This window comes from Pseudophryne corroboree, chromosome 4 (genome assembly GCF_028390025.1).
Source record: "Pseudophryne corroboree isolate aPseCor3 chromosome 4, aPseCor3.hap2, whole genome shotgun sequence".
Classification (NCBI taxonomy): Eukaryota; Metazoa; Chordata; class Amphibia; order Anura; family Myobatrachidae; genus Pseudophryne; species Pseudophryne corroboree.
Genome location: NC_086447.1, coordinates 743,594,300 through 743,620,661, shown reverse-complemented (window position 1 = coordinate 743,620,661; position 26,362 = coordinate 743,594,300). Strand labels below are relative to the sequence as shown.

At 43.0% G+C, this 26,362-nt stretch overlaps 1 long non-coding RNA gene across 1 annotated transcript in view; it reads right to left on the bottom strand.

The window, feature by feature from the left end:
* The window catches only part of LOC134911736 (uncharacterized), a 62,790-nt gene that overhangs the window by 5,496 nt on the left and 30,932 nt on the right, over positions 1-26,362 (bottom strand). The window contains exon 4 of the long non-coding RNA XR_010176804.1: positions 6,337-6,438. This is a non-coding gene — a long non-coding RNA (uncharacterized LOC134911736). The remainder of the gene's footprint in view (positions 1-6,336; positions 6,439-26,362) is intronic.

Here is a 26,362-nt window from a genome sequence, read left to right as displayed (position 1 = left end):
ATAGTAAATACATACACATAATTAAAATAGAATTAAATGTTAACTGCTTTATTATTATTATTATTATTATTATTATACATAATGAGGGCTTATAACTAAACAATATAAATAATAAAATTGGGCAGATGGGGGCCATTACTGTTGTGCCTAAGGGCGCCCTGATTCCTAAATTCGCCCCTGCATATACACTAGGGTTAATTTTTGGCAGAAGCCAATTAGCCTACCAGTATATTTTTGGATTGTGGGAGGAAAATGGAGTACATGGGGGAAACCCACGCAAGCACAGGGAGAATATACAAACTCCATACAGTTAGGACCATGATGGGAATCGAACCCAAAACATCAGTGCTGTGAGGCAGTAATGCTAACCATTACACCAACTGTACTGACCGCAACTGCACAGATCGGTCCCGGCTCCCGAAATAGAAAAGTAATTATTGCTTTTGTGATCATTTCACTTTTCTTCTCAACGTAGGGATAGGCTCCTTTTAGAGCCCTATCCCTTTACATGATTTTAGTATATTCTGGCCAATGTGTTTTTTGAACATGAATAGTGGCTATAAGAAATTCGAATGATCAGGTCTGAAACCTATTAATTAGTAAATATGCCCCCAAATGAGAAACCCAGTATAAAATATATTCCTGACGGGGTGGTGAATGATAGATTGACAGTCAATAGATCGACAGTCAATAGGTCAACACCTTGGGCAGGATGTAATGGAATTCGAGTGTGCCCGACGTGCGAGATGGCGGCTGAACTTGGACTCTTTTAAAGGTGCAATCATTTACAGGGAACAACCATGGCTTGTAAATGATTGCCCCTTAAAAAAAAGTCTGAATTCATTCGGCATCCAGCACTTCAGGCAAACTTGGACTTCATTACATCCCCCCTCATAATGTATGTTGGACAAAAAGTCAAAAGGTCGACAAGTACAAAAAGTTGACAAGGTCAAAAGGTTGATATGTAAAAGGTAGACAGTACAATAGGTCGACATGTTCAAAAGGTCGACATGACAATGGTGGAAACATGTTTTTTGGGGTGTTTTCATGTTTTTTCAACATTGGCTTAATTTACTATGCTTGTCACAATCTATTACCTTCAGTAACCTTGTGGCAAGTAAAAAAACTTGTGTAGACCTTTTTTGTTTGACCATGTTCATGTCAGCCCTTTTACGCTGTCGATCTTTTGTTCTGTCTACCTTTTTATTTCGACCTTTTGTACATGTCAACCAATTGACTGTTGACTATATCGTGTCGACCTATTGACTTTTACCCTTCTGACTGTCGATCTGTTAAACAACGCCCTTCTATCTAGCCACAAGAGGTGTCAAATGGGTTATAATTTGATCCTGGATGCTTATACAGTATGTTGTCAACTAGCAAGCTCAGTGCATAGTGGAGTAGTTAGGCACTAAAGTAATGTGCACCAGAAATTTATTTTTATTATTTTAATTTGGTTTACGTACTTCTTGGGGTTGGTGAGTGTAGGCAAGTTTCAAAATGGTATTACACAATGCATGAATTTGGAGAAATAAATATATTACAAGCAATGGGGGTAATTCCAAGTTGATCGCAGCAGGAATTCTGTTAGCAACTGGGCAAAACCATGTGCACTGCAGGGGAGGCAGATATAACATGTGCAGAGAGAGTTAGATTTGGGTGTGGTGTGTTCAATCTGCAATCTAATTTGCAGTGTAAAAATAAAGCAGCCAGTATTTACCCTGCACAGAAATAAAATAACCCACCCAAATCTAACTATCTCTGCAAATGTTATATCTGCCTCCCCTGCAGTGCACATGGTTTTGCCCAACTGCTAAAAAATTTCCTGCTGCGATCAACTTGGAATTACCCCCAATGTTCACAAAGCCAAAAATGACCACCAGCATCCCGACCGCTGGGAAATCATACTGAACCCCTTCTGGATTCCTCTGTCAGAGCCCAGCATGTGTTAGTTATCCATAGCACCTTCCAAAATCTCAGCTTCATCTACCTATAAGCTAGACCATGCAAACCTGCTCAGCTAGCAGGTCTACACTCCTCTACCGAGAAGCTTAAGTACACCCAGTGGGTGCTTCAAGGACTCCTAACCATCTAGTTTCATTTACAGCTCCAAAATACACATAAATGTCTGTAAGTGATGTATACAGGGATGTATTAAGGCTGGTGGGGGCCCAGGGCAACATAGATTGTGGTGGCCCCCACTACTGCTATTGCTTGCAAAGTCCTTCCCCCTCCCGCACACGCACATACGAACACACACAGACATTTACACACGCACTCACTCACTAACTCATACAGTAGAAGCAGCAGCAGGTAGCGCAGGCTAGTGGCTTACAGTCACTGTCTTGTGGTATTTCCCTTCACTATCCCACAAGACTGACTGTGCAGGAGCTGCGGAAGGGATAATACTACCAGGGGTGTATCTAGGGGTCTGAGCGCCCCTGGCAAAGTCAGGGGCAGCCCCCCCCCCCCCCCCCACACACACATACACATATTTGAAATACGGGAGGCGTGTCAAAAAAGGAATGTGGCCTTGTGGGGAAGGGGCGTGGGCGCACAATAGTACTTCCAATTCAAATTATGCCACACAGTATCACATTACACCGCACAATAGTGTGCATTACTCACATTACAACGCACAGTAGTGTCTCTTATTCACGTTACGCCACGCCGTCATACCCCTATAGAAAACACAGTCTATAAAGGGCATAGGGGGAATGCAAATAGAAAATGGAAATGTGGACTTGTGCTAATAAATATATTCCTAATTTTATATGGGGAATGCAGTCAAACCACATTTGCCATTAGTATATATGATCCTGCCCATAGGCACACACATATACACTTACATACCTAGTCACAAACAAAACACATACAGTACATATGATATAGTCCAGTCACACATGCAGTATCTACAAATACAGTCACATACTTACTGTACATAGTTACACACTTATTCACATACATAGTCACACACTAAAACACATAAATACAGTAGGTACTTATACACACACATACATAAATTCAGTCGCAGACACACATACAGACAGACTATATAGTATCCCCCCCACCCTCACATTACAGACAGGGTACGCTGACTGCATGTACTTTAGTAGCTCATTGTCCTTTCTTCCTCTCCTCCATGCTGAAAGGCTGCCTGGCAGTGAGTGTCGTGTAGTCCCACCCCCGTTCTTCCACTCCGTCCACGGTCCTAGCCAAATGCCGGCGCCAGTGTCCAGCGGCACAGCTCAGCACTAGTGATCAATCAGACTCAAAGTAAACTACAGCTCCTAGCAGTCCTTGGTGCCGGGAGCTCCCAGCAACAAGGGCTGCTGGGAGCTGTAGTTTATGTTGAGTATGATTACAAGCGAGGTGCAGTGCGCTGCTGCCGGACACTGGCACCAGTACTAACAGACAGTCACCAAGTCTAACAGTACCACTTGGTTCTACCCCCTGGCCATGGATGGCACAGCCGGATGGCGCCACCTCCTTGCCTGTCGCCCCTGGCGAGTGCCATCCTGGCCAATAGGTAGATACACCCCTGAATCCTACAATTCAAAAAAGTGTGCAGGGGCCCCACAACAACCACCCCTGTTGCCCCTGTCCAGGGGCGCCAAGGGGGTGAATGGGTGGCTACCAATTACCTGGACCTAGGTCCGATGGAGGGGTCCAGTGGGGCTCAGTGGGAGGTCAATTAAAATACACTATATTTCTTTTAAGGGTGCATGGCCACACCTCCTGTAATTAGGCCACACCTACTGAAAAGTACCTGGGCCCAGCCAGGCTCTCTACTGCCCTGCCCCTGCTTTAATCTGACACTGAGTATGAGTCCATTAAAGAATAAATAATTGATACAGTTTTATATGATCCCCTTTTTGTCACATCCTGGTTCTCAGTGTAAATGTAGTAATTCTATGGTATTCGTGTAAATTATTTTAGACATGCCTTAGTCATTTTGAAAGTTTCTTACCATTATTATTTGGAAAGCGCCGCATTTTACTTATAAATTAAGTTATATGTACAGTATATTTTCTTTTCTCCCCATAGATTTTCAAAACATAGAATTTATGCATTCCGAGCTTCATTATAAGTAGAAATGAGAGGATTCGGTTTTACTCGGTTCTCAAAACGGCATCTTATTGGCTCACGGATGTCACGTGTTTTGGATAGCCAATAAGATGCCGTTTTGAGAACCGAGTAAAACTGAGTAAAACCGAATCCGCTCATCTCTAATTATAAGCCAGATCATGGTGCACAGTTTTCTGTATCATGTCTAGTCAGTTCAAACTGTTGGGAATTGGTTTTCTTGAACAACATGTTCAACTATATCAAAGCTTAAGTCTTAGGAGCTTGAAAGTACTGTAATGTACTACAGTGTAATGTGCCTGATGCTTTCTTTTATATGTATGTACAAATGTACAGTATGTATAGTATATACTGTATTAATGGGCTTTATTCAGTAAGCGTCGCATCTGAGGTGCGATCACATACTCCTGAATATGGGTCCAGTGCGAATGTGCAGGGCCTGCATTGCGCGTGCATGGGCAGGGAGACGCGATAGCATTTCAGTAATGCGAATGCCTCTGCCTGATTGCCAGGCAGAGGTGTTCGCGGGGCGCTCTGGGGCAGCAATGCGGCATTGCAGTGGCGTGGCATCAGGAATGAGGCGGTTCCGGGCTTTTTTCAGGGTGGCCACGTGACATCACATGCGGCCTCTGCGAAGCAAAACATGGCCGCATGCACCTGTCTTCACAGTGCAATGCGACCGTAATTGAATTGCGATTGCATCGCTGGTGCCACTTAGAAATACCACTCCAAGTCATTAAACAAATGCATCACGGATACTGTTTCTAGGTTTTAGAACATGATTTTTTGAATAAGCTAAATTTGGTGATATTATCAGTAATGCTGAAAAGATGTACAGTATGTTTATATATCTGTGTATCTACTATATACAGCTGTATATATCAGCTGCTGTGCCAAGGTTCTCTCTCTCTCTCTCTCTCTCACTCTCTTTCTCTCTCAATATACAAGAATAGTCAAAAGCTACAGTATTTGTTGATTGGTTACTACAACATATTGTACTTAACTTTGTTAAAAAATATGATGCAGTTACTGTAGCAGCAAAATATATTGTCTGCAGCTGCCCTCGACTGTTAACTCTAAGTGACTTCAAGGCTAAAATAATTGCCCCCCCCCCCCCCCCCGATCTAGGCACATTGGTGTATAACCAAGGCATTTTGTAGTGATCATTAGTAAAAATTCCACGTATTAATTCCATGATGTAAAAAAGTGGTAAAATGCCAGTAAAGCGTTTTCATAGCCACTTTACACAAATGCATTGTATTGCATACACATAAAGTACGTTCAAGCTATGTGCATAAAATAAAATATTAGAATAGATGAACTTGAAACATTAAGGAAATATACTTTTTGTATACCTATGTTTGTTTTATTTTGTTTAACAGCAAAAAGAGAGTGACAAGAGCAGTTTAATAAATGAACTACAGTTATAGCTATATAATATAGCTGACTGATTATAGAAAATGCGTCAGCACGTCGGTGCATATCCTATAGTTCACAACACGCTCCTGACTGACTTCAGAGTTATTTAAAAATAAAAATACGTGAACAATCCTCATTTTTATGTAAATGCCAATTTAAGATATTTTTCTTTTTTATTCCTGCCACTATTAAACATATCAGAGTATTGAAAGAGTTTGCTAATTAGCAACAGCATGATTTCAGCCATTATTATAATAATTTAATAGCAAAATTGTCATTTTTTTAATTATGGCTGTAATTTCAACGCATGAGTAAGTGTTAGAAATGGAAGATTGAAATGAGTGATGCTGTTGGAAGAAATAGCACTTATATCACAAAAAGAAAAAGGTCAAGAACATGTCTTTCATGAGCGTGCGCCTAGGGATAATATAGTACTTACCTCATTTTCTGTTGCCTGCATGGGAAAGCTAAGTTACTTTTTCTTAAATGTACTTTATAATATTTTGAAATTCATAAATGTATGTACTATTTACAGTATGTCATACAACTGCATAAAAAAGTAAGAAATGGCAGGTTAAGTGGGTTGTACATTCATATTAATCTAACAAGGGGAAATACCGATTTAAATTAGAGATGAGCGGGTTTGGATTTACTCGGTTCTTTACGCGAGAATTATCGCCAATTCTTATTTTCTGGATTTTTCCTATTGGCTAACCAAAACACGTGACGTCCGATAGCCAATAAGGAGATTCGGGTAAATCCAAGTAAAGCCGAACCTGCTCATCTCTAATTTAAATGAATTACGTTGATTACAGTACAGTATATACCTACCGCCAACTGTGGGGAAATATCAGGTCATCAATTCTTCAAATTCTTCTCCACAATATTCTCAATCACCTCCTATTCATAACCCAATTTTTGTAATCCATATCTCTATAATAACAGAAGAAACCCCCCTTTAAGCTTTAGAATTCAGACTTTGGCAAAAATGGCACTACTAGTAGGATTATTGGTAGGTATTGAATATGCTGAGCAAAGGATTCTCTTACAGACCAGTTTTAGATACAAATAAGTGTGTTTTCATCAGGAATTGAATATGCAGTTAAACTTTTTTTATTAATCTGCTTTTGTTTTGCACTATGAATTAATATGTGACACCTTATTGTAGGGCTGTATGGTCTTTAATCTTTTATATTAGTCAAAGATATCTGCGGTTACGGTAATGGCAATATAAAAACAATAATATAGAAGAAGAGAAGAGGGAGAAAAGAGAGAAAGAGTGCAGACCTGTGTTTAGGGGGCGCCATAGCAGTAACGATGTTGCATGTTATGCGCATTATCAAGTGTGTACCCAGCCTAAATATGGCTCTATGGCCGCAAATCGTAGGCATTATACAGTATTGTGCAAAAGTTTTAGGCAGGTGTGAAAAAAACAATAAAATAGTGGGCGCTAGTTAGTAAAAGTAATCTGTATTATGTATATAAATGATGCAGACTAATACAGCTGTCCCCACTCTGTGGAACTGGGTATCCACTATACTATAGGAATACTAAAATAAAGAAATGGGGGCGCTCACAGCAGGCAAGCAATATATTTCTTTAATAATCCATCTTCATTAAAACACACTAAATAATCACTACTTACTTCAACTAATTGAGGAACCAACTAGGTACAATGCAATTTTAGACCTGGTATTAACAAACAATGGGGAATTGGTATCAAATATTATAGTAGGGGAGCCCATGGGAAACAGTGACCACAACATGGTCACATTCAATATCAGTTTTCATAAGCAGCCCTATATAGGCTCAAATAGGACTCTAAACTTTAGTAAAGCAAATTTTGACATGATGAGGGAAGCTTTAAGGAACATTGAATAGGAAGTTATGTTTCAAGGAAATAATACTACAGAGAAATGGGAGGTATTAAAAACTCTGCTCGATAATTATACTAGTAAATTTATTCCCACCAGCAGCAAACAAAGGAGTAATAATTACAAACCAATGTGGCTTAACAAAAAGATTAAGGAACTAATGGGCAAAAAGGCCAGCATTCAAAAAATATAAATCAGTTGAGAAAGCGGAGTCATTCCAGTACTATAAGGATTGTAATAAAATATGCAAAAAAGAAATGAGTAGCTAAAGTAGAAACTGAAAAGCTAGTAGCAATGGAAAGTAAATCAAACCCCAAAAAGTTTTTTTTAAATAAATCAACAGCAAAAGACTAAAGAAAGAGAGTATTGGCCCTTTAAAGAACAAGCTGGGCATCTTAATCAAAGACGATAATGACATAGCTGAAAACCTAAATGAGTTTTTCTCTACCTGATCGCAGGGATGCAAAAAATGCACCCTAGCGATCAGGTCTGAATTGCCCCCTATATGCTGAATGAATCTTTGGGAGCATCATTAAATGGGTCAGATAAGCATATATTTATTATTTTCCAGCGTGGACACACACACAGCTTTAATATTGGAAATTAAGATGCATTTGGGGGGTGTTATAGGTAACCAGCCTTGCTATAACTGTGATAAAGGCAACGCCTGGAGAGGGAACCCCTCATCGATCCCAGCTCAGGTACACACTCATTCAATCAGTCAGCATCAGGTTCATTCATGGCTGCAGCCAGTGTGAAGTAGGAAGTAGCAGAGCAGAAGCATTTCATTTGAAAAAACAGTACGACATAAAGAAGCTCAAATCTGCATACAATGACGTAGTTTCCTGACATGTAGCTCTATCTTATTGGCTTAAAAACCCTTATCTTATACGTCATATATCTAGAAACTTCTATAATTAACATATGAACTTATTGGGTTAACTGTGGGGAATTTTGCTAGAAACAAGACATACATTTGTCTGGTATTGTTTCCCACCTGCCTTACCACAAATGGGACAGATACAGTACCTTTGTGAAGCCTACATGTCTAGCTGCTGACAGTAACATTTCAAGCAAGAAAGTACCAATAAAATAGAACTGTGTTTTTTACTTAAAAGGTCATACAAAGATCAAAACCTTCCACTTGTTCCAATATCAGCTCTGAGCTGAAAAACAATTTTAAACAGCTTATCAAATGTCAATGAGACATATTAAAACATGGAGTCTATGAACAAAGATGGCTTCCATCTTTATCAACTTCCCCTCTTTGTTTAAAATTTTTACCTCTATTCTAACCTTCCTTTACCTTGCCATTGATTCTATAGGGACACCTACATTCACATCAAGTGTGCCATAAGGGCACTCAGGACATGGGCTAATCCATTCAACACCCCTATGTTCATGCCAAATCATGTTCCCTATTCTCTTATCCCTAACTTCTAGATTAATTGAGGATTTGTATAGAGGGGGTAATTCCAAGTTGATCGCAGCAGGAAATTTTTTAGCAGTTGTGCAAAACGATGTGCACTGCAGGGGAGGCAGATATAACATTTGCAGAGAGAGAGTTAGATTTGGGTGGGTAATTTTGTTTCTGTGCAGGGTAAATACTGGCTGCTTTACTTTTACACTGCAATTTAGATTGCAGATTGAACTCACCACACCTAAATCTATCTCTCTCTGCACATGTTATATCTGCCTCCCCTGCACTGTACATGGTTTTGCCCAACTGCTAAAAAATTTCCTGCTGCGATCAACTTGGAATTACCCCCAGAGTTCATAGAACAGAAGCATCTCCTGAAGATGGAATCATCACAATGTCCATAATCCTTGCTCAATAGTCCTCGAAAGTCTATAACAACAACTCACCAAATTGCACGGCAAAGTTTTTGGTTATATTCCAGATACCAACTGATCCCAAGACTCTCATGAACTAAAGCAAGGTGATTGGGTGGTCACTAAGAAAAAGAGAAAGTCTCTTGAACCCAGATTCAACGGTCAATTCTAAGTTCTGTTGACTGCTGCCACTTAAGTCAAGTTGAGTGGAAGAGACTCGTGGATAGACGCATCTCACGGGGCAGTACGGATGGTGTAATGGTTAGCATTACTGCCTCACAGCACTGAGGTCATGGGTTCGATTCCCACCATGGCCCTAACTGTGTGGAGTTTGTATATTCTCCCCGTACTTGCGTGGGTTTCCTCTGGGTACTCCAGTTTCCTCCCACAATCCAAAAATATACTGGTAGGTTAATTGGCTTCCAACAAAAATTAACACTAGTGTGAATGTGTGTGTGTGTACATGTGATAGTGAATATAGATTGTAAGCTCCACTGGGGCAGGGACTGATGTGAATGGCCAAAATATTCTCTGTAAAGTGCTGCAGAATATGTGTGCGCTATATAAATAACTGGTAATAATAATAATAATCTCATTGCAAGAAAGTGACAAAGGAAGTAATATCCAATCACGACACATAATCAAAATGTACAAACACAATTTAATAGGCCCCAGGCCATATAAGGGTCTGGGGGATGTATAATGTGTTACTCAGTTCTTGTTGTAGGCATGGTTATTCTTAGATAAAGAGTAATGATTGACCCTTTCTTATATGAGTAGTCAAGTGACAGTGCAATGATCAGTAACTATACCAAAAATAACAAAACAAAAGGAAATATATATACACAACTAACTACCCTTACTCCACCTGAAATGTCTACACATAGGGTGTCACCAATTACCCAGGTACAGACAAATAGGCATAGAAGATGCAGATCATTAGACATAAAACAGGACAAATATAAATGGTTGTCACCAATTGTTTACTATATCTGCAGGCTATTATGTCACTTTGCAGACCATGTATGGAGTAAAATGTTGTACTTATTTGACAAATTATACTAGCCCAGAAGATATTATAGATGAAAACATGAATGAAAAAATTGATTTAAAAAAAAACCCCAAAAAAATCAGTTTGCTACTATTAATAATTATACCAGTGTAATTCCATATTTTTTATTTTCTTGGTTTTATTGACACTGTACAGCCAATTGGTTTTCAGGAATATTATCTACTATTGCTAAGGGACTTGTTATGCTATTGATTACATATGTTGTTGCAAGTCTCATTATGTGGATACTGACACTAAAATGTTTTTCTACCTAAGGCATTGCTGAAATTGCTAAACTGCAACCAATTTATCTGGAACTTATGGAAGAAACTACCATATATAACTCCACATCCCACTACTGTGAAACCTGCTATACAAGATACTCAGAAGCTGTCCTGACTGTTATGATGACGTAATCTAATGAACTTTGCTGTCACAATATTGAGTCAAAAATATGCATTACATACTAAGTTAGGTCACCATGCTCATGCAGAAGCTGCTGAGAAAAATAACATCCTGTCCTAGCAACAATGGGGGTCATTACGAGTTGATCGCTCGCTAGCAGTTTTTAGCAGCTGTGCAAACGCATTGTCGTCGCCCACCAGGGAGTGTATTTTCACTTTGCAGAAGTGCAAACGCTTGTGCAGCAGAGCGCCTGCAAAATCTTTTTGTGCAAAACAAGACCAGCCCTGTAGTTACTCTTCGTGTGCATTGAATCTAATGACGGAGGGACAACTTTTGACGTCACACACCCGCCCAGCGTTCGCCCAGCCACGCCTGCATTTTTCCAGACACGCCTGCGTTTTTCTAAGCACTACCTGAAAACGGTCAGTTGCCACCCGGAAATGCCCTCTTCATGTCAATCTTCCTGCGTTCGGCCGTGTGACTGGAATCTTTGTTAAACTGTGTGCAAACCCACGATGCTCATTGTACCCGTACGATGCGCCTGCGCATTGCGGCCCATACGCATGCACAGAAATGCTGATTTTTAGCCTGATCACTGAGCTGCGAACAACGGCAGCTAGCGATCAACTCGGAGTGACCCCCCAATATCAAACAATAACAAAGCAATGGGTAAACATTCTAACCATGTTTTGCCTAATACTTCTTCTGTGAAATGGGTACCCCATATCTACAGAACACCTCTAGCATTAATTTCTTTGCAGCTGTTTTGGCATTTGCTACCGTGCAAGCCCAAGCTACTGCCCAATTTGAGAAGAGGTCATTGCACATGCGCACTTATTCATAACCGGAACATTTGGATAACTAAACAAAGTCCATCTGTAATCGTTGAAAGGGGTATCAAGTCTCTGGGGTACTTTTTACTGGCACCTTTCCTGGGTTATGCAAGGCACAAGTTACACACCCTGCAACATAGGCCTGTGTGAAACCTGGCGCTAACCAGTGCAGTTTTAGAATCCTCACCATTGCATCTCTTGACTGGTGAGTTTTTCCTTGCAATATTTGTGCTAAGACTGGGTAAAGTGAGCATGGAAGACAGAGACGGTTTTCCACCATCCATCTGTCACCTTGCAATTGCGCACCTGATTTTTCCCAATCCTTTTTCTCCTTGCCTGAGGCCTGTGCTTGCAATTTGCACAATAACTGTAAGTCTAATGACTCTGATGTGACAATTAACATCACCTGAGTGTCTGGCAGAGGCTTGACTGCTGCGGCCTTCGCTGCTTAGTCGGCCAAAGCATTCCCTCTGACCTCTACAGTATTTTCTTTAGTGTGTGCCTTGACCTTTATAACTGTTAATTTCTTTGGCAATTGAAAGGCAGCAAATAATGCCCTAATACAGTCTGCATGTTTAATTGGTTTTCCTGAAGAGCTTATAAAATCCCTGCTCTTCCAAATAACCACGTAGTCATGGGCAATACCGAAACAGTATCTGTAGTCTGTGTAAATGTTAACTGTTTGACCCTCAGCATACATACAAGCTGTAAGTAGTGCCCTGAGTCCTGCTTCCTGAGCTGAACTACCTGGTGACAAAGGTTCCTGTATTAAAATGTCTGTTTCTGTGGTCACCGCAAATCCAGTGTGCGGCTCCCCATCCACTTAGTTCTTGGAGCCATCCACAAATAAATGTAAATCTGCATTTAGTAGAGGATGTTCCTGTATGTGTGATGCCCTGGCTCAAGTAATGCCCTTTTGTGTAGGTCTAGGCAGTTTGCCACAACTAAGACCGTCCGTGAGGCCTGGTGATACAAAGACTGCGGGGGTTAAAACCCCCTTCCTCATTGCTAGGTAACTGCAGTGCAGAGAGAGAAAAAACCAGGATAGTTTTTGGATCCAGGGGCAGGTGATCCATGTCCCTACAGAGCAGGAAGCCTGACAGCCACCTGATTGGAGGGCGAGACGCGGCAAAATGAAGGAGGAGGGGCCTGTTAAAAGGAGAGGAGATGCGCAGTGCACGCTGTACTGACCCGCGTGTGGAGAGAAAGGAGAGCGCTGTGCCAGACGGAATGACCACTGCAGCCTACACCTCCCAGCGTGTGGCGGAAGGGAGAGCCAGGCAGAGCCGGCAGCCGCGCACTGAGAAACCACCGGGAGAAGAGACCAGTCGCTACCCCCAGTCGCCGGGAGCAGAGGACGGGCCCGCTGACCACCGCACAGTTAAAAGGGAGCCGCCAGCCGCGGCAGCACACAGGGATCGGGACCCGCCGCCGGGGAGAGCCGCAGCTGTGATCAGAGGGCCAGGACCAGGAAGGCAGGTTGTGTGTCAGTGCGGCACAGAGAGAGAGACCGTGACCCGGAAAAGGGGGAGAGCAGTCCATAAGGAAGGAGCCTACAGTCGCTATCGCCGCCAGTGCAAAGGAACCAGGTACTGTTCATATTGACAGCTCCCCAGACCCTCTTCTCCCAAAGTGACACATTGCCAGAGAGCAGGAGGTGCCTTAGTAGGGGGTCCGCCTGCATAAGAAATACATGCAGTATTTATGGTCATAGAGACTTGGTGAGAGGCAGTCCTCTGAGCCGTCAATCCACCCTTTAACCTGCAGACCCTTGGTTGTAAACTTATTGGTGCTTTTGCATGCCACGAGAGCCCCATTCAGGGACAGTGTTTCATGTCACACAAAATCCCCAGCCTCAAAATGCTCATTATACCTCAGTAGCCCTACGCAGCTACACCAGGAACTGAGCTATATGCCAAGCTGCAAGAACTGTTTCTATATGTCCCTGAGCTACCACTTGCGACTGTCATTAGGCTCTTCAGTCAGTGCTGTCCCTGTTGTTTGCCACAGGCAGAGCTTGCCAACCCAAACCGTGGACAATAACTTTAACATGTTTTCGTGACTATTAGGTGCCTCACTGATATTTGAACTTCTCCGGCTTGTGTACAGGGCCAGAGACTGCCTTTATTGTGCCCATAGCGCCATCTAGTGGCATACTGCTTGATTGTTCCCAAACCAAGTTTAATTCTAACTACATTTTCTGTATTAATGTTCTACAGAGCACTTATGTTGAGGTTGTGACCACACTTATGCCAGTTATGCAAATGATATGTGATAACATCTATGCTTATTATGCAAATGATATGTGATAACATTTATGCTGAGTATGCAACTGACATGTGATGACATATACTTATTAAGCAAATGATATGCGATATTCCACTCTTTGCCTTTGGAAGTAGGGTCGACTGAATAGCCGGCATTGGAAAACATTAAGCGGTGACGTTTCTCTTCCCTGATCTAATAAACGTATTGTCACCATCCATTTGCATTTCCTTTATCCGTGGGGTCCTCCTTGGGGTGATTATTCTCCTGCCACAGGCTCTTAGGGAAGAAGCCGTGAGAGATCTCGAAGCCGTAAGCGTCGTCTGAAGAAAACAGGTACAAATCGCACTCACACACAAGGGGGGCTTATTTCATATGACTGGTGTACTTGCGGTTTCAAGTTTCATCAAGTCTATACAGTCATGTTCTTGGTCTTGTGTGGAAAAAGAAAAAAATAAGAATTTACTTACCGATAATTCTATTTCTCGGAGTCCGTAGTGGATGCTGGGGTTCCTGAAAGGACCATGGGGAATAGCGGCTCCGCAGGAGACAGGGCACAAAAAGTAAAGCTTTCCGATCAGGTGGTGTGCACTGGCTCCTCCCCCTATGACCCTCCTCCAAGCCTCAGTTAGGTACTGTGCCCGGACGAGCGTACACAATAAGGGAGGAATTTTGAATCCCGGGTAAGACTCATACCAGCCACACCAATCACACCGTACAACTTGTGATCAAACCCAGTTAACAGTATGATAACAGAGGAGCCTCCGAAAGATGGCTTCCTAAACAATAACCCGAATTAGTTAACAATAACTATGTACAATTATTGCAGATAATCCGCACTTGGGATGGGCGCCCAGCATCCACTACGGACTCCGAGAAATAGAATTATCGGTAAGTAAATTCTTATTTTCTCTATCGTCCTAGTGGATGCTGGGGTTCCTGAAAGGACCATGGGGATTATACCAAAGCTCCCAAACGGGCGGGAGAGTGCGGATGACTCTGCAGCACCGAATGAGAGAACTCCAGGTCCTCCTTAGCCAGAGTATCAAATTTGTAAAATTTTACAAACGTGTTCTCCCCTGACCACGTAGCTGCTCGGCAAAGTTGTAATGCCGAGACCCCTCGGGCAGCCGCCCAAGATGAGCCCACCTTCCTTGTGGAGTGGGCCTTTACCGATTTAGGCTGTGGCAGGCCTGCCACAGAATGTGCAAGTTGGATTGTGCTACAGATCCAACGAGCAATCGTCTGCTTAGACGCAGGAGCACCCATCTTGTTGGGTGCATACAATATAAACAACGAGTCAGATTTTCTGACTCCAGCTGTCCTTGCAATATATATTTTTAATGCTCTGACAACGTCCAGTAACTTGGAGTCCTCCAAGTCACTTGTAGCCGCAGGCACTACAATAGGCTGGTTCAGATGAAATGCTGACACCACCTTAGGGAGAAAATGCGGACGAGTCCGCAGTTCTGCCCTGTCCGAATGGAAAATCAGATATGGGCTTTTGTAAGATAAAGCTGCCAGTTCTGACACTCTCCTGGCCGAAGCCAGGGCTAGTAACATGGTCACTTTCCATGTGAGATATTTTAAATCCACCTTATTTAGTGGTTCAAACCAATGAGATTTTAGAAATTCCAAAACCACATTGAGATCCCACGGTGCCACTGGAGGCACCACAGGAGGCTGTATATGCAGCACTCCCTTAACAAAAGTCTGGACTTCAGGAACTGAAGCCAATTCTTTTTGAAAGAAAATTGACAGGGCCGAAATTTGAACCTTAATAGATCCCAATTTGAGACCCATAGACAATCCTGATTGCAGGAAATGTAGGAATCGACCCAGTTGAAATTCCTCCGTCGGAGCACTCCGATCCTCGCACCACGCAACATATCTTCGCCAAATGCGGTGATAGTGTTGCACAGTTACTTCCTTCCTTGCTTTAATCAAAGTAGGAATGACTTCTTCCGGCATGCCTTTTTCCTTTAGGATCCGGCGTTCAACCGCCATGCCGTCAAACGCAGCCGCGGTAAGTCTTGAAACAGACAGGGACCCTGCTGAAGCAAGTCCCTCCTTAGAGGTAGAGGCCACGGATCTTCCGTGATCATCTCTTGAAGTTCCGGGTACCAAGTCCTTCTTGGCCAATCCGGAACCACTAGTATCGTTCTTACGCCTCTTTGCCGTATAATTCTCAATACTTTTGGTATGAGAGGCAGAGGAGGAAACACATACACCGACTGGTACACCCAAGGCGTTACCAGCGCGTCCACAGCTATTGCCTGCGGATCTCTTGACCTGGCGCAATACCTGTCCAGTTTTTTGTTGAGGCGAGACGCCATCATGTCCACCATTGGTCTTTCCCAACGGGTTACCAGCATGTGGAAGACTTCCGGATGAAGTCCCCACTCTCCCGGGTGAAGGTCGTGTCTGCTGAGGAAGTCTGCTTCCCAGTTGTCCACTCCCGGGATGAACACTGCTGACAGTGCTATCACATGATTCTCTGCCCAGCGAAGAATCCTTGCAGCTTCTGCCATTGCACTCCTGCTTCTTGTGCCGCCCTGTCTGTTTACATGGGCGACTGCCGTGATGTTGTCCGACTGGATCAACACCGATTTTCCTTGAAGCAGAGGTTCTGCCTGGCTTAGAGCATTGTAGATTGCTCTTAGTTCCAGAATGTTTATGTGAAGAGACGTTTCCAGGCTCGTCCACACTCCCTGGAAGTTTCTTCCTTGTGTGACTGCTCCCCAGCCTCTCAGGCTGGCGTCCGTGGTCACCAGGATCCAATCCTGTATGCCGAATCTGCGGCCCTCCAATAGATGAGCACTCTGCAACCACCACAGAAGAGATACCCTTGTCCTTGGAGACAGGGTTATCCGCTGGTGCATCTGAAGATGCGACCCTGACCATTTGTCCAACAGATCCCTCTGGAAAATTCGTGCATGGAATCTGCCGAATGGAATTGCTTCGTAAGAAGCCACCATTTTTCCCAGGACTCTTGTGCATTGATGTACAGACACCTTTCCTGGTTTTAGGAGGTTCCTGACAAGCTCGGATAACTCCTTGGCTTTTTCCTCCGGGAGAAAAACCTTTTTCTGAACCGTGTCCAGAATCATCCCCAGGAACAGCAGACGAGTTGTCGGCATTAACTGGGATTTTGGAATATTCAGAATCCAGCCGTGCTGTTTTAGCACTTCTTGAGACAGTGCTAATCCCCTCTCTAGCTGTTCTCTGGACCTTGCCCTTATTAGGAGATCGTCCAAGTATGGGATAATTAATACGCCTTTTCTTCGAAGAAGAATCATCATCTCGGCCATTACCTTTGTAAAGACTCGAGGTGCCGTGGACAATCCGAACGGCAGCGTCTGAAACTGATAGTGACAGTTTTGTACAACGAACCTGAGGTACCCCTGGTGTGAGGGGTAAATTGGAACGTGGAGGTACGCATCCTTGATGTCCAAGGACACCATAAAGTCCCCTTCTTCCAGGTTCGCTATCACTGCTCTGAGTGACTCCATTTTGAACTTGAACTTCTTTATGTATAGGTTCAAGGACTTCAGATTTAGAATAGGTCTTACCGAGCCGTCCGGCTTCGGTACCACAAATAGAGTGGAATAATACCCCTTTCCCTGTTGTAGAAGAGGTACCTTGACTATCACCTGCTGAGAGTACAGCTTGTGAATGGCTTCCAAAACCGTCTCCCTTTCGGAGGGGGACGTTGGTAAAGCAGACTTCAGGAAACGGCGAGGCGGATCTGTCTCTAGTTCCAACCTGTACCCCTGAGATATTATCTGCAGGATCCAGGGATCTACCTGCGAGTGAGCCCACTGCGCGCTGAAATTCTTGAGACGACCGCCCCCGAGTCCGCTTGAGAAGCCCCAGCGTCATGCTGAGGCTTTTGTAGAAGCGGGGGAGGGCTTCTGTTCCTGGGAAGGAGCTGCCTGTTGGTGTCTCTTCCCCTTTCCTCTGCCTCGTGGCAGATATGAATATCCCTTTGCTCTCTTGTTTTTAAAGGAACGAAAGGGCTGCGGTTGAAAAGTCGGTGTCTTTTTCTGTTGGGGAGTAGCTTGAGGTAAAAAAGTGGATTTCCCGGCTGTAGCCGTGGCCACCAAATCTGATAGACCGACTCCAAATAACTCCTCCCCTTTATACGGCAAAACTTCCATATGCCGTTTTGAGTCCGCATCGCCTGACCACTGTCGCGTCCATAAACTTCTTCTGGCTGAAATGGACATAGCACTTACCCGTGATGCCAGTGTGCAGATATCCCTCTGTGCATCACGCATATAAAGAAATGCATCCTTTATTTGCTCTAAAGACAGTAAAACATTGTCCCTATCCAGGGTATCAATATTTTCAATCAGGGACTCTGACCAAGCTACTCCAGCACTGCACATCCAGGCTGTCGCTATAGCTGGTCGTAGTATAACACCTGTATGTGTGTATATACTTTTTTGGATATTTTCCATCCTCCTATCTGCTGGATCTTTAAGTGCGGCCGTCTCAGGAGAGGGTAACGCCACTTGTTTAGATAAGCGTGTGAGCGCCTTGTCCACCCTAGGAGGTGTTTCCCAGCGCGCCCTAACCTCTGACGGGAAAGGGTATAAAGCTAATAACTTCTTTGAAATTAGCATCTTTTTATCGGGGGCAACCCACGCTTCATCACATACATCATTTAGTTCTTCTGATTCGGGAAAAACTATAGGTAGTTTTTTCACACCCCACATAATACCCTGTTTAGTGTGTCGAAGTCAGAAAAATGTCTCTATGCACGTTGCCATATTTGCACCGCACACTGGTCCGCGCTGCGCGTGCGTGCGCTCTCCCGTGGAGGCGCATACCCGCAATAGCGTGCACTCACAGGCGCGGTATGCGTATTTACGGTAGAGTTTACGTAGTCGTAGCGTGCGACTCATTCGTTACATATTTTCACAATTAATGTAGTTTATAGATTATGGTCCCTTTGATAGATTCTGAAAGTTTGGTTAATATAGAATGTCCCTGAACGGAGGAATCCCTCTTTGTATTGTGCGAAGGGTCTAACAGGAGTCAGACAGTGGTGTTTGGTACCTATCGGAAGAGTATTTAATTAGCAATATTCCGGTGTTGGTTTGGAGCGTATTAATTGCTCGTGCGAATAGTTATGGACATAAGAAGTTATGTCCATTTATTTATTATTATTTGTTCTTACTTAGTCATGCATCTGAACAGTTGGAGACAGGCATCAGTAGGTCTCAAATGTCTCTTTGACCTCAGAGATCCCCCAAACAATAGTTTGCATGTTAAGAGGGCCTCATATCTACACATGCATAAGGTAAACACAGGAATAGTAATTGAAGATCAATTGTACTCCAAATCAGTATCTTTCCCGCAGACGGAGTACAATAGCCTTTAATTACACTGAGCTTTTGAGACTCAATAAGGAGGGCCAACACCTGTGTTTACAAATGGGGCTGGATTTGTATACAGGAGAATGAGGGCTGAGATGTCATTGTCTCAACTGAAAGTGGACATCATGAATATAGAACAAAACCCAGACAGGATTCTGTTTTGTATTCGCCAAACAATAGCTTCTCACTAGACAGGAATGTGTTGGTCATCACCCATTGTTTTGCATAACCAGGGCCACTGATATGAATCAACTTGTGACCTTTGTTATAATGCGAAGCCGAGTTCCTGCGTCCAATGGACAGTGAGACTGTAGGGACCAATAGATTGCATTGTGTGAGTAGCATAAAAGACGGGCCTGTGACATCCAGCCTTTACTTCTCTTCAAACTGTTATCATTGCTGATAATCGGGAAGCTGGCTGTCCAGAGGCGCTTGCGATCGTTACCCTTTGTGCGTAAGTTTCTCTCCGTAATCATTGTCTTTCTGTGAGCCAATTCCTCTCTCTCTCTCTCCATCTCTCTCTCTCTTCTTTACTCTTATATCTCTCATAGTATTATAGCATTGTATTGTATAGCATTCAGGTTAGTATAGTATTGTCTTTTTGTATTTATTGTTTAGATCTGTGGTTAGGAAGTCTCTGTTATATTGTAGTGTATCATATGTACTGTTATCCCCTTTTACAAGTATATTAGACATAATACAGTTAATAGGCCTTGGAACCTAAACCAGTATCTGTGTATTTTCTATAGTGATAAGTGTTCACTTGAGCGTCGGTGACGCTCAAGCAGCTTTGTAGATAGTCAGGTTACACAAGGTTGCACTTACACCCTGTACTCACATTAAGGTATTCAGTGTATTTCATTGGTATAAGGTTTTAACATAAAGGTATAGTGTTGTAAGCGTCTGCATCGCTGGTGACCTCCTCGTGGTCTCGAGCGTATGCTACGCTACAGCGAATCATTCCCCTAGACATAACCAATAACGTGTCCTGTGATCACTGGGCCGTGAGCGAACGTGACGCTTGAGCGTCTCGCCTACGGCTGAGCGATCGCTACGCAGATAGCGTACCATTACGGTACTTCTTAAGTAAACAGCGTACAGTGTTCTTAGCTTCATAAAGGGTTGTTTATACGACAAAGGAATTTAGCATTGTCAATTGGGGACTCGTCCTATACTTCTCACATCTGCACTAGGTAGATCAGCAGACATTATCCCCCAGCAAAGGGTGGGAGATTGTCTCATAGTGCTGGCGGGATAAGCGTCTGCTTCGCTTAGATAAAGAGTGCTGAAGGAACCCGGTAACCGGAAGTAAGAACAAAACGCTTGTGTCTTTTTAAAACTGTTTATTTTTCTTTTGTCTTGCGTACGCATACATACCTGCATTTCTTTTCACTTGTGTATTTCATTTTTCGTATATCACTATTCCTGTTTGCCAAATTTTATAGTTGATAGAAAGTGCTAAAAGGAGATTTGCTGTTATTTAATAGTAGAGGTAATAGTTAAAGTATAGAACAACACACGGTTTGTCTGAAGATACAAGGCAGTCAGTGTGGATTGCGGTAGATGATCAGGGATCATTTACATTGATAAAAATATATTGTGTTACGGTGGATCCTTTGCATTGCGTACACGTGTCGCTAACAAAGACTAGCGTACGCAATCCAAAAGGCAGACGCACGCAGTGTACATTACGCAACGTAGCGTCCGGTTACGCCCACGTAGCTCAAGTTGTGATAAAGTGAAGTAACGCAAAGGCGATAATTAACGCACAGCGGTAGATAACGCGAAGCGGTAAATAACGCAAATCTATTTTTAGAAAATCTGAAATTTAGTTTAACAGATCCTGCTCCTAATTGGTAACACTCTTGGCCTGAAGACAATTTCTGCGCAGAAATAGACATAGAAACAAAGTGTACATGTGTTGAGTGAGTGTGTTTATACAATTTAAAAGGTGGAACCAAAAGGAAAGCCGGGTACTCGTCAAGGGACATACGTGTAAGTGACATATACGGTGGCTAGGGAGGCATCCCTGGTTAAATAATATTTGAGCATTAGAGTAGAGTATAGCGGACCATAAGGTAACAAGACCAGGAGGTCATAAGGTAACAGACCAGGAGGTCATAAGGTAACAGACCAGGAGGTCATAAGGTAACAGGTAAAATAGACAAAGAGGTCCGCTATAAAAGTCCAGTGGCACAACGCCTGGGGTGTTGGTGCAGAACCCATATAGGCCATACAAGCTCTTGCTGAAGGAATCGCGGCCGGAAACATCGATTCCATTGATCTTTCAGTACATGACAAGTAGTGCTCGTGTACTGAACGATTGGACCGCACGTAATTGTGTGCAGTAGTTAGTAATCTGACCTAATACCATTAGAGTAAAGTGGTCACAAACGCTATTTGTACATTCTGACGTGATTTGTGTAATTTTTTATTTTTGGAAGGGAAGTTCGCTGGTCACTCAGGAACTATCCAACAACCGATACTTGCTGGGGAACGCGCCCCAGTAAATAAAGGTTCACAGGGGCCCTGGGTTGGGTACAGCAGCTCTGGTTACAGTGATTGCAGCACAGGCCAACGTGGGCGAGAAGTAAGTGGGGTACTTGATAAACCACCACCGCCGGCCTGCCCAAGGACATCTTGGTTTGTTTGTAAGGGTTCGCTGAAAACCTTGAGATAAAGATCCAAGGAGGAATAAGCAACGCCTGCAGATTATGGGGGCCATTTGTTCAGGTAGGGGGCGATCAACCTCGGTTCGGGTTGATTCAGAGAACCGACCAGTTGGGTCGGCACGATATGTAATGTGTGAAAAATACGGTAGTCACACAGAGGTTTTATGTGATGAATGGGAGAGAATGACTGTACAAGACAGGGACAAATTCCCAAGAATAGGTAGCTTCAGTCCAGTAGTGTTACAAAATTTAAGGAGGAGGATAAGTCTCGTTGAACCAACGAAGAGACAAAATAAACATTATGAATATTTACAGTTATGGCAACAGGAAAGTGAATTACAAAAAGAGTCTATTGACTTTTCTGACTCTTATCTTGAGGGGAGAGACATGGCAGCAGGAGAGGAGTTGATTGCGGAGAGAAAAGCACAAAAGTGGAACAATAAAAACGCTCTTAGCAACTGTAATATAGATTATAAGAATAAGTGTAATAAATGTAACTATGATTATTGTAATACTGTTGAATGTACAACTATTAACCTGTGCAAGTTGCCCCCCATGTCAAACCTCCCTCAGGAATACAAACAAGACAGTGAGCCCAGAACGATGTCAGCACCTCTTCCAGCAACCATCACAAAAGCCATCCAGGTGGACACGACCAAATTGGTAAAGGCAATAATCGAACCCCCTAACGGAGGGTCAGGTGAGGTCGTGTCCACAGGTACGTACAATGTTTCATATCACGCACAAACAGAGGTACCCCATATTGTAAGACCAACACAAGATGATGTAACTGAGCTCGATCTGGCCAGGGTGATCTCAGTCCCCAATGGGAAGACTGACGATCAGGGAATCATTCCCGTCAAGGACAGTGCAATGCGCTGTCTCTTGTCCCGGACCGAATTGAGATCAATTATGTCCGAATTTCCTGATCCTGGGAAAAATCTAGCCAAATGCCAAAGGTTTATTAAAGAACTAGGAAACGCCACAGAACCCACCAACAAAGAGTGGCGGACAGTGCTGAGGGCATGTTTGCCCTCCAGGGTTGACCCTGAAAAATTCATTGCTGATTGTAAATTAAACATGGAGGTACCCTGTATGGAGGAACACAATCAGGAATGTATTAGGCAGATTAACCGACAGTTAGGAATATATTTCCCAACCACTGTCAAGTGGAGTGAAATTTTCTCCATAAGGCAAAACGAAAAGGAAAATGTTTCTAATTATTTCAATCGAGCACTGCAAATAATGGCTAGGAACACTGGGATCGCAGACATCAAGACAAATGCACAACATAAAGGAATAGCGGTTAAGGTATTAATGAATGGTTTAAAGGATGAATTAAAAACAAGGGTACAGACCACCAACCCAAACTGGAGAGAGATCTCGGTGGCCGCACTAAGAGAGGCCGTCATTAATCATGATCAGAATAGCACCAGGTACAGAGAGTCACTAAAAGATAAGTTAATGGCAGCAAATATTCAGGCCCAAACCACAAGACCACCCCAACAAAAGCCCCACACCCCTGCGAGAAATCCAGATATGAAAGTCTGTTACAGTTGTCATAAAAAGGGACACATTGCAAGAGATTGTAGGTCAAGAGAAAAACAACACCATAATCATAAAAACCAAAGAATCAGGGAAGTACAGGGGAAACGATTGATGATGATGAACATCCGAGCGTTTGAGGAGGCATCAAATCAACCAAAACCCCAGGCCATTGGCACATGGAGGAACTTAAGGATTTGTGATCTGTGCAAAAGAGAAGGGCATTATGCCAGTAACTGCAACAGCCCACATAAAATCAGACCCCCTAGACATGAAAATGAGCAAAAGTTATGACACACCAAATTACAAGCAGGGATCATATAGGAAGAATTTTGGGCCACACCCATAATATATAGTTAGGAAAGGTGATCATTAGGACTGATGGTAAGCCTGAGGTAACGGTTAGTAAATTGGGAGGTCATTCACTGAAGACACAGGAATGACCAGGTTAAACGTTGTAAATGTATTTGTGAAAAATGTTTTTTCTTTCTCTCTCTATCCCCATCTCTGACGATTATTGGTAAGAATTCAAACATTGCATATTCGCTTGGTCCTTGCAGAAGTCTACCAAACCCCAGCATGACCTATCCACCACAATGTATTCTGGCCAGATACAGACAGTGGAATAATGCAAGTGCTGGTGGGGAGGGACTGCTCAAGGAAACCATTAGACACGTAGATACGACAGCCTAATAGTCTGACAATGTTTTCTTAATGTTGACAACGTTTAAAAATGCTTTGTTTCTCTTCTCTTATTGGTGGTTATTGTCGGGTTATGTAATGTATATATGCACATGAATTGTTCTCTATCTCTTTTGTTTTTTATTTTCTCTCTCTCCTCACTCATGTTTCCATGATTTAAAGATGGTATGTCACCCCTAAGTGTTAACCAATGGTAATGCCAGATTTTTGCTCCACACAGAAAGATCGCTAGTTAGGAAGAAAGATTACATCACCAGAAGGTTCATTCGGAAGACTGAAGAGACAGCACCCTTTGAGAGGACAGCAGAACAAGAAGAACAACAAGACGAGAGAACTTATTATCGTAACGAGTTCTCTCCCCCTCAAACTGATTTTCTTATACCCCATTTACAAATTTCTTCTTTTCTCCTCCTGTAAGATGGACTTGCCCCAAGAGACTGTGATATGGATTTTTCCCGTTAACCATGATGTTGACCAGAGCAGTCTGTTTCGGTGAGAGTACCAGTGAGGTCGAGAAAGGATCCAGAAAGGTCCTGATGACTGAGACGGAGGTGTAAATTTCCAATAGCAACCCAATCACCAAGCAAAGGCGAGTACCGGGCACGATCTAACAACCATGTTATTTGTAAACAACTGTGAAGGAATGTTAGTTCAAAAAGAAAGTTGTATCTGTAGGCTCTGTAACAAAGAAATGCCAATCCAGTTTTAATATCCATATGGACCGGCATCCATTGAGTGACTATCACTCTCTAGTGGGTAACGTGTTAAACCAAACAGATTGTTGGGTATGCTCTCAAGTACCTCAGGGTCACAGCAAATCAGGGCTAGTACCATTTCCTTTAACGTTAGGGGAGGTACTTGAGCTAAGTGGTGGGAGACCGGTGGACCGGAGGTTTAATATCTCCAGCCCTCCTAGTTTGAAGCTCCACCAATACCATGTGGATAGGTCCCTCATATGTTTTAACATCTCCAATCCCAGAAAACCGGGAAATTGGGAAGTGTCATGGAGCAACCTTACCATGACCTTTTCACACAGAGCAGATAGAATGCCTACAGATACAGAGCTGGTACGCCACATAGCCAGTAGAGGAAAATCTTTCCGGTATCGATATACCTTAGGAAATAGGATTACTAGAGTTGGAGAGGTATCACCAGGATACTGTGCACATATCATACAAACTGATACGTGCATTAGGCAGATGGAAGAATTAGGGTCAGGAGATTTCACCTGGAAGGTTTGTAACATGGTCATGTCCTTCTCCGTCCCTTATGTTCTCCCCGATGACGCATATTTCATATGCGGGAGAAAGGCGTACAAGTGGCTAGCCCCAAACTCTGAAGGATTGTGTTATATTGGAAAAGTATTGCCTGAAGTGATGACTGTTACACATGACAAAATGAAGGACATACACCGTGGTGCCCAAGCTCCTTATACTCACACTCACTACGAGCACCGGGTTAAAAGACAACTGTCAGAAAGGTTAGAGCATCCGGCCTCTGATCTTATCCATGAATCCACCGGGATTCAGGTTCTGGTAGCGTTAGATTTCACTCGTACCGCTCGAGGAGTGATGAATTATAAATACATTTCCGCACTCGCCAATTTGTTAGATAATATCACTGAAATGTATGATGACACGTTTAGATACACTGGAAGAGAACTTCAAGCTTACAAAACAGAACTAGTTCAGCATAGGATGGTTCTTAATTACCTTACAGCAGTAACAGGCGGATATTGTGTTACATTGGCAACACAGTACGGCATAAAGTGTTGCACGTATATCACAAATAGCACCGAGGATCCGGTAGAGGTCATAGACCAAAAGATGGATGATATTCTGCAATTAAAGTGGGAATTTCGTCGAAAACACAATCTCACCCTTGCTGCTGTAGGTAATGAGCTGACTGGTTGGGTGTCATGGTTGAACCCGCGAAATTGGTTCTCCGGTTTGGGAGACTGGGCTCAAGGAGTCATAATGGATGTTGGAAAGTTTCTACTATGTATCTTGGGTGTCATTATATCGATTGGATTGATATTTAGATGCGGGCAGGCTTTAATGAGGTGCAAACAAAGTACAAAAGTGATGAGCTTGAGGAGTGAGGAAACTGTAATTAACCTGGATTTGATTTATGACCCAATGATAGAAACCAGAATGTGATGAAAAATGCGATTATGCGGTCCGTTTCTTTCACCTGTTTTTCTGCTTTTCTCCAAGATACAAAGACCCCTTGGACGAGGAAGTTGACGAGACGGTATACAGACAAGACAACAGACAAGACCAAAGATGCAGCT